Raw genomic sequence first — 9972 nt, 5'->3', positions numbered from 1 at the left:
AAGATCTGCATATTGCTGTGAACAATATTTTTCCAAATAACTAATGTATGATAATCTGAAAATCATCCCTGGTAAAATGTGCAAGATAGACCAATGGATTTTAATGTAATGGACTGTGAAAATTCGTTAGTATGGTTTCAATTTCACATCATAAAGAACCTTCAAGAGACTTCACTTGTTGAGTGTTGGTGTTGTATCAAAGAATTGCCACAATTATGTAAAAAGGCTATTAAAATACCCCTCCCTTTTCTTTTCAACTCAATATCTGAGTGAGGCTGGATTGTCTACATATATATCAACCAAAGGAACGTATTCCAACAGATTAAGTACAGAAGTAAATATGAGTATGTATTGAGCTTTCTTCCATTAAGCCAGACGTTAAGACACTTGTAAAAACGTAATGCTACTCTTTTCACGAAATGTGTTTTATTTGAGAATATGTAGCCATTTTCATTGTTGTTTTTAAGAGAATAAATATTTTAACATTTTATCAGTTTTAATTTGTAATACGGTGAATCTCGGTAGGTATAACCCATATAGACAAAAGCTCTTTGGGGTCCTCAATAACTTTTTTTAAAAAATAAATTTATTTATTTTATTTATTTATTTTTGGCTGCGTTGGGTCTTCGTTGCTACGTGCAGGCTTTCTCTAGTTGTGGCGAGCGGGGGCTACTCTTCGTTGTGGTGCACGGGCTTCTTACTGCGGTGGCTTCTCTTGTTGCGGAGCACGGGCTCTAGGCACGTGGGTTTCAGTAGTTGTGGCACATGGGCTCAGTAGTTGTGGCTCGTGGGCTCTAGAGCGCAGGCTCAGTAGTTGTGGCGCACAGGCTTAGTTGCTCTGCGGCATGTGGGATCTTCCAGGATCAGGGCTCGAACCCGTGTCCCCTGCATTGGCAGGCGGATTCTTAACCACTGTGCCACCAGGGAAGCCCTCTCAATACAATTTTTTCCATCCTAAAAGTAATACATTTTATTTAGAAGTCACATGGATGTAAAAAGAAAAAAATAACCTAGAGATCATCATATTAAGTGAAGTAAGTCAAAGACAAATATGGTATGATATCACTTATATGTGGAATCTAAAAAAATGATATTAATGGACTTGTTTACACAACAGAAGTAGACTCACAGACGTAGAAAACAAACATAGGGTTACCAGAGGGGAAAGGTTGGCGGAGGGATAAATTAGGAGTTTGGGATTAACATATACACACTCCTATATATAAAATAAACAAACAACAAGGACCTACTATTATAGCTCAGGGAAATATATTCAATATCATGTAATAACCTATAATGGAAATCTGAAAAAGAATATATGTATACATATATACATACACATATATATGTATAAAACTAAATCACTTTTCTGTACACCTGAGACTAACACAACATTGTAAATTAACTATACTTCAATAAAAAAATTAAGAAAGGAAAAAGAAAAAGGTAAATATCTAAAGACAACCACTGTTTACAGCTTTAAGTGTACACACACACACACACACACGGCACATTTATTTTGCTTTTTTCATTTAGCATTATGCCATAGGGAATGTTGCTATATTTTTAAAAGCTTTTTATTTTGAAATAACTGCAGATTCACAGGAAATTGCAAAACAATGTAGGGAGAGTTCCCATGTACTCTTCACCCAGTTTCCCTCAATGGTAGCACCCTGGGTGACTCTAGTACACAATCAAGATTGGGAAACAAGCAATGTTACAATGTATGTGTATAGTTCTGTGCAATTTTATCACATGTACACATCTGTGTAGCCACCATTGCAATTAAGATACAGAACTGTACCATCACCACAAAGCTCCTCATGCTACCCTTTTAGAGTCATACCCACCTCTCTGCCTCCCCCATCCCTAATCTCTGGAAACCATTAATCTATTTTTCATCTCCAAAATTTTGTCTTTTCAAAAATGTTATATAAATGGAATCAGAAGTATGTGATCTTTTGAGACTGGCTTCTTTTTTCACCCAGTGTAGTTTCCTTAAGATCCATCCAAAATGTAACATATATCAATTGTCCATTCATTATTAATTGCTGAGACGTATTCCATGTATGGACTTACCATATACAATTGACCCTTGAACAACAACATGGGTTTGAACTGCGCTGGTCTGCTTATATGTGAGTGTTTTTTAAATAACTATAGTACCTATATTTTCATTTTATAGATCTACACAGTGCGGGAAAAAGTTTGTGGTTTTTTTTTTTTTTTTAAAGTTTGTGTTTGATTAGAGATCACAGTATGTGAAATCAAAAGAACTAGGATCTGAGTCTTCATTCTACCCAAATGTTTCAGATTCCTGTCCTTGGGTGAGTCATTTATCAATTCCTTTGTTTTTGAGGCAGAGATAGCAGTGCCTGGATTTTTTTTTTTTTAATATTTATTTATTTATTTGGTTGTGCTGGCTCTTAGTTGTGTCAGGCAGGCTCCTTAGTTGTGGCTCGTGGGCTCCTTAGTGGCAGCCGTTGGGCTCCTTAGTTGCGGCATGCAAACTCTTAGTAGTGGCATGCATGTGGGATCTAGTTCCCTGACCAGGGATCGAACCCGGCTCCCCTGCATTGGGAGCGCGGAGTCTTATCCACTGTGCCACCAGGGAAGTCCCCAGTGCCTGGATTTTCAACTGTGTGGGGGGCTGACGCCCCTCACCTACATTGTTCAAGGGTCAACTGTAATTTTAAATGGTTGGTAAACAATGTTTACAATGACTGATATAATATTCCTGCTGGTAGAGGTGCAATAGATTTCCCAGCTATTCCCTTACTGTTGAACACTTAGGTGTTCCTGATGAAAATAAACGCTACTGACTATCTTGCCCAAAAAGGTTTTCCTGATTCTGATTTCTTTAAGATAGACTTTCAGAAGTGGAATTATTTACGCAAAGGATATTAATGTTTTTCAGACTCTTAATGCATGTTACCAAATTACTTTTCCAAAAGGTGTACTTGTCTATATAGCTCCCCCATAGCCATTTAGAGATTAAGATAAGAGGGTTTCCTAAATTACAGGCTGAATAATAAATGTGTAGCTTGCTTTCTGCCGAAGCCAACTCAGTGTTCATAGGAGAAGCTAATGAGCCCTGTTATGTCCGAGATGTACTTAGTTTGGTATGTGTGATCTAAACTTATCTGGGCATCATGCTGCCCACTGTGATCAACATGACTAGAGGCAAAATGTTGCACCCATGCTGCGTCCAACAGTGGCCAGGAGGCCTGTGTATGCTTTGATCTGTGCCTCCTCTGGATTTTTGTTAGCTACCTCAGAGAGGCTGATCCCTGAAGAAGTAAAAGTGAGAGAATCAAAAAAGCTCAGATATATGGGACTTCCCTGGTGGTCCAGTGGTTAAGACTCTGCACTCCCAATGTGGGGGGCCTGGGTTCGATCCCTGGTCAGGGAACTAGATCCTGCATGCTGCAAATAAAAGATCCCACATGCCACAACTAAGATCCCGCACATGGCAATGAAGATCCTGCATGCTGCAACTAAGACCCAGCACAGCCAAATTAAAAAAAAAAAAAAAGCTCAGATCTAAAAAGATAAAGTTGGAGGTATCATACGTCCTGATTTCAAACTATGCTACAAAGCTATACTAATCAAAACAGTGTGGTATTGGCATAAAAACAGACACCTAGATAAATGGAACAGAATAGAGAGTCCAGAAATAAACCCACATATATATGGTCAATTAATTTATGACAAAGGAGCCAAGAATATACAATAGGGAAAGGACAGTCTCTTCAATAAATGGTGTTGGGAAAACTGGACAGCCGTGTGAAAGAAGAAACTAGACCACTATCTTACACTATACACAATTAACTCAAAACAGATTAAAGCCTTGAATATAAGACCTGAAACCATAAAACTCCTAGAAGAAAATATAGGCAGTAAGCTCCTTGACATTGGTCTTGGCATTGAATTTTTGGATCTGGCACCAAAAGCAAAGGCAACAAAAGCAGAAACAAACAAGTGGGACTACATCAAACTAAAAAGCTTCTGCACAGCAAAGGAAACCATCAACAAAATGAACAGGCAACCTACAGAATGGGACAAAATATTTGCATATCATATATCTGATAAAGGGTTAATATAATATCCAAATTATATAAAGAACTCAACTCAATAGCAAAACAAACAAACAATGAGAAATATTTATTTGGTCTTTGTCCTCATTCCTGGCACAGAGCCCTTGGAATACAACCAATGCTCAGCATTGCTTGGACCACACCGGGACTGAGGTGGTCCTAGTCCCCCCTAGTAGCTGGGTTTTATACCATGTTACAAACATCTTATAAAGTCCCGCGTATGTTGGTACCACAGATTTGGCAACAAGAATTCAGGAACTTAGTCATAGGAAACCACTTATAAGTAAAAAGCAATCACAGAGTGGGAGAAAATATTCATAATACTTGTATCTGACAGGGGACTCATATACCAAATATACAAAGAGCTCCTACAAATCAATACGAAAAAGTCAGACAGCTGAATGCAAAAATGGGCCAAAGGCTTTAATGGGAACTCTACAACAGAGAACACCGAACGTCCAATAGCGAAGGAAGAAGTGCTGAACTTCCTTAGTCATCGGGGAAGTGAGAATTAAGAGAACGATGTGATACCACCGCACACCCACTGGAATGGCTAGAAAAAAGAAGGAAAATATTGATTGTTGGTGTAAGGAAAATCTCATTCACTGAATTCTTCTGTACTCCAAATGGGGAGCTTTTCTCCACACCAAGCAATTCTCCAGCTCTCTGGCAAACACCAGCTGGGTGTCCTACAATTTAAATCAGTTCTGACACTCTCTACCTGGAGTTAGGATCAAACCCCACTGGTTAAGGGCTCAGTCCCATGAGACTGCTCCCCACCCCCCCACCCCCTAAACTACACACACTAAATGCAGGTCCTGGTTGTCACCCAAGCTTTTGACCAACTGGCTATAAATCGGAGATTCCTGTAACCCCGTCTTTGGGTTCAGTAATTTGCTAGGATGGCTCACAGAACTCAGGAAAGCAGTTTACTTACTACTTCTGATTTATTACGAAGGATATTTCAAAGGACACAACTGAACAGCCAGATGGAAGAGATGCTTAGGACATAGGATGAAGGAAGGGGCACGGAGCTCCTGTGCCCTCTGCAGGGGTGCCATCCTTCCAGCACCTCCCTGCGTGCACCAACCTGGAAGCTCTCTGAGATCTGTGCTTTTGGGTTTTTATGGAGGCTTCATTATGTAGGCATCATTGATTAAATCATTGGCCATTGGTGATTAATTCAACCTCCAGTCCCTCTCCCCTCCCCTGAGCTTGGGGTGGGGGCTGAACGTTCCAACCCTCCAATCACCTGGTGGGTTCCCCTGGTAACAAGCCCCACTCTTCTGGGCTTTCCAAAAGTCAGCTCATTAACATAAACGCGGGTGTGGTTGTATTCCAAGGGCTCTGTGCCAGGAATGAGGACAAAGACCAAATAAATATTTCTCATTATAAATTGCCATATCACACTTGGTGACCATGTCATAGACAGCTGAGGGAAACGGAAGCTGGTACAATCAACTTTGGAAAACTGTTTGGCAGAATTTACTGAAACTGAACATGCACATAGACTGTGACCCAGGAATTCTACTCCTGGGTGTGCAGTCAAGAAAAGTCAGTGCTTATAGCCACAGCTTGAATGGTCATAGCTGCTCTATTCATTATAGTTTCCCGAACTGGAAACTATCTACATGCCTACCAACAATAGAATCGGTAAAGAAATTCTTGTATAATATAGTCACACAATGGACTATTGTATTAATTGTACCACAAACTGGGTGGCTTAAAAGAACCCAGAAATTTATTTCCCCAGTTTTGGAGGCTAGATGTCTGAAACGAAGATATTACCCGAAAACTGGGTTCACTTCTTGGTAGGTGTTGAGCCAAAAGCTACAACCAAGCCAAAGATGGGGAGAAGGAAGGATTTATTACTTGCGACAAGTAAGGAGAACACTGGGGATCTTTCCCCAAGCAGTGTCTCCCCTAACAGCAAAATTGGGAAAGTTTTAAGCTAAGGTACATGCATATTCATGAAGGGGCTTGAGCAGAGGAGAACTCAGCATAGAATTAGGGCAAAGGAAGACAGAGTCCAAGCTTTAGTTGGTTGAAGTCAAGGGGGTCAACATCATCCTTCCATCCTCCACCAGGGGATGGAGGGGGGCTTAGTTCTTGCAGAATTCAGAGACTGTATCAGATTGTTATGTATATTCCTTGAGCAGGAACTAGGACTCAGTTTTATCGCTAAACTATTGTTTCTTGACTGCTTTCCCTCTGTCCCTGTGTTCCCTCACTTTCCTTAAGATCAATGATTATTGAGACCTGTTACAAACATCTTATAAAGGGCAAGCATTGTGGCCAGGCTTAGATCACTTGTGGCTTAGACCAAAATGGCTTTTCTTACGTCAAGAAAGCCTTGCCTGGTTCTCTTTCTCTGGCGACCCCTTGCCCTATCTGCTGACAAAGGCTTTGGCAGGGTCATGCTCCAGGATGCTTCCTCGCCTCTTCCAGCTTCTGGTGGCTCCAGATGTTCTCAGCTTGTGGCAACATCACTCCAGTCTCTGCCTCTCTCCTCCCTGTGTGTAACTTTGGTGAGAGCCACCTATTCAGTTGTCTCCCTTTTGTTTTGAGCTTCCTGGGATTCTTGCAGCCAACGAAGAGACAATGAAACAATTCCTTGCCTCATGCCAAAGTTACTGCTCCCTCTTTGTCACAGGTTGTGGTGTTGTCCCCTGCCTCCGCCTCCCTGCCCCCCAAATTCCTATGTTGAGTTGTAACCCCCAGTTAGAAAGTGACGGTATTTGTATAGGGTCTTTTTTTTTTTTTAAAGGTGCAGAGTGCTGTGAAGATTTTTTTTTAATTAATTAATTAATTAATTTTTATTTTTGGCTGTGTTGGGTCTTCGTTTCTGTGCGAGGGCTTTCTCCAGTTGCGGCAAGTGGGGGCCACTCTTCATCACGGTGCGCGGGCCTCTCACTATCGTGGCCTCTCTTGTTGCGGAGCACAGGCTCCAGACGCGCAGGCTCAGTAGTTGTGGCTCACGGGCCCAGTTGCTCCGCGGCATGTGGGATCTTCCCAGACCAGGGCTCGAACCCGTGTCCCCTGCATTAGCAGGCAGATTCTCAACCACTGCGCCACCAGGGAAGCCCTGTATAGGGTCTTTAAAGAAGTAATTGAGTTCAAGTGAGGTCATTAGGGTGGGCCCTAATCCACTATGATTGGTGTCTTTTTAAGAAGAGATTACGAGGGCTTCCCTGGCAGTCCAGCTGAAACCGTGCAACCCAGATTGGGACTTGAACCCACGTTCTTTTAACTGAGCTCACATACCTGGTCTCAGGACTTAATGAAAGTCAGGTTCTTGATGTCTCATGTAGAAAGAATTCAGTGAGAGACAAAGTGATAGGTAAGAAGTGGATTGATTTAGAGAAAGACACTCCACAGACAGAGTGTGGGCCATCTCAGAAGGCAAGAGCAGCCCCAGGGTATGGGGTTGTCAGTTTTTATAGGGGTGGGTAATTTCATAGGCTAATGAGTGGGAGGAATATTCCAGCTATTTTGGGGAAGGGGTGGGGATTTCCAGAAATTGGGCCACCACCCACTTTTTGACATTATGGTCAGCCTTGGAACTGTCCTGGCGCCTGTGGGTGTGTCATTTAGCTTGCTGATGTGTTACAGTAGCGTATACTGAGGCTCAGGGTCTAGTGGAAGTTGACTTGTCTGCCATCTTGGACCTATTTGATTCTAATCAGTTTATGTCATGTCCTCAGGCTATGTCATTCTTTTAAATGTTGTGCCCTGCCCCTTCCCTCCTGCTCCCTTGCCTCCTTCCCACACTTCCACTGCAGGGGGCACGGGTTCAATCCCTGACTGGGGAACTAAGATCCCACATCCCACATGCCGCTCGGTGTGGCCAAAAAAAAAAAAAATTAGGAGAGATAGACAGATTAGGACACAGAAGGAAGACCTTGTGAAGATACAGGGAGAAGGTGGCCATGTACAAACCAAGGAGTGAGGTCTCAGAAGAAACTGACCCTGTGACACCTTAATCTTGACATTCTGACCTCCAGAATTGTGAGAAATCAATTTCTGTTGTTCAAGCCACCCAGTCTATGGTACTTTGTTATGGCAACCCTAGCACAGCAATACACATTTCAAGCTGCCTTTGAAAGGAAAATCCCTTGCTGTGATGCCCAGAAGAGAGAGTGGTGGAAGAAGAGCATGGGAATTTCTACAAAAGGATGAAAACAGAATAAGGAAGCAAACATCTGGCAAGATTTTAGCTCAGGTTTGAAAGCCAAATATCCATCAACCTCAGCTCCCTGCCACTCAGCTAGGAAGCAGCAAATGACCAGGAGAGTTTCTAAAGCAGCGTCACAAAATCAAGTTCCCAGCAACCACACACCCTCTCACCCGCATCACTCTTGGGTGAGCCCCAACTGCAAGGCTGAGTCTCATGGGAGAGTAACAACAACCCAACAGGGTGAAAGAAATAGAAAAACTGTAAAAGGCACAAGAATTAAAAGGTATAGCAGTTGGAGGACACTTTGTGTAGGGCGACTAGTTCTCTACGCCTCACTGGCCCTGGTGGTTACTGTCTGAGAACACCGTTAGTCATAATGATAGCAAGGTGAGATGGTGTCTGTACACTTGGTCTAAAGAGAGAGGGAAACACGTGATCGATTTTAGAAAGAATTTAAAACAGTTTGTGCAGGATGTTTCAATTATACGGTAAAGTCAGTTATCAGGATGAGGCGGTTCTCCCGTGGAGGCTGCACTGAGAGTTACCATGGGGCTGACCAAGAGGCCGTCAAGCTCCTCCAAAGCAGGGCTTAAGCTCCTCTGCTCGCTGCCTTCCAGCAATGCCTACAGCGCTGCCCGGCACATAGGAGGTGCTCAAAACAGTATCTGTTAAATGCACAAATGCTGGGGGAGAGTCTAAGGGCAGAGATGAGGTGGGTGTGAAGGGGAACGGCCAAGACGTATGCCCAGAAGAGCTTTGGGTCTCTACTGGTGGAATGGTGTCTCCTCAAAACTCATGTCCACCTCAGAATGTGACCTTATTTGGAAATGGGGTCTTTGCAGATGCAGTTAGTTAAGATGAGGACATACTAGATTAGGGTGAGCCCTAAACCCAATGACTGGTGTCGCCATAAGAAAGCCACATGAAGCACAGACACACGGGAAAGAAGGCCACGTGACTGCAGAGGCAGAGATGGGAGTGGTGCAGCATAAGCCAAGGGACGCCAGAGACCGCTGGGCATCACAGGAAGCTAGGAGACAAGGAGGGGTTCTTCCCCAGAGCCTTCAGAGGGAGCCTGGCTCTGCTGACACCCTTATGTTGGACTTTTAGCCTCCAGAACTGGGAGAGGACAGATTTCTGTTTGTGGTTATTTGTTACCAGGGCCTGAGAGTTGTTTTCGGGGAACACGTAGGAAACCCTGGATTACCATTGTTAAATAACGAGAAGTCAACTGTGTAAATTTCAAATATTTAATTGGTTTTATTGAGCAGTTCATGAGTCGGGCAGCATCCCATCTAGCAAGTAGAAAGGAGCTCCCAAGGGCTACAGAAAAGAAAAGGTTTTCAAAGGCAAGACAAAGAAGTCTAAGCAAGGAAAATTTATTTCAGGCATAGGTAACCTACTTATGGGGGACGGAAGAAGTCTTTGTGGCAGGTTACTTCATCTTCCTTTGGGGCATGGTGACCGATTACCTCATTGGTGTTGACCAGAAAATTCCTGGTTAAGACTACATTTCTGGGGGACGGTGAAGCTTCAGTTAGGTTAGTAGTGTGACCTAGCATAAGTGACTCCACCTGGGGCCTCTGGTTTTCTTTTTAACACCAAACTAATTTTGAAAATGCTCCTACGGAAAGAAAAATATTCAGTTTTTTGGGGTGGTGGGGCACATAACGTTCACATATTTTGAAACAACTTAAA

Source organism: Balaenoptera ricei, chromosome 13 (genome assembly GCF_028023285.1).
Source record: "Balaenoptera ricei isolate mBalRic1 chromosome 13, mBalRic1.hap2, whole genome shotgun sequence".
NCBI lineage: Eukaryota > Metazoa > Chordata > Mammalia > Artiodactyla > Balaenopteridae > Balaenoptera > Balaenoptera ricei.
The sequence above is the reverse complement of the archived record's forward strand: the minus strand, read 5'-3'. Positions refer to the sequence as shown.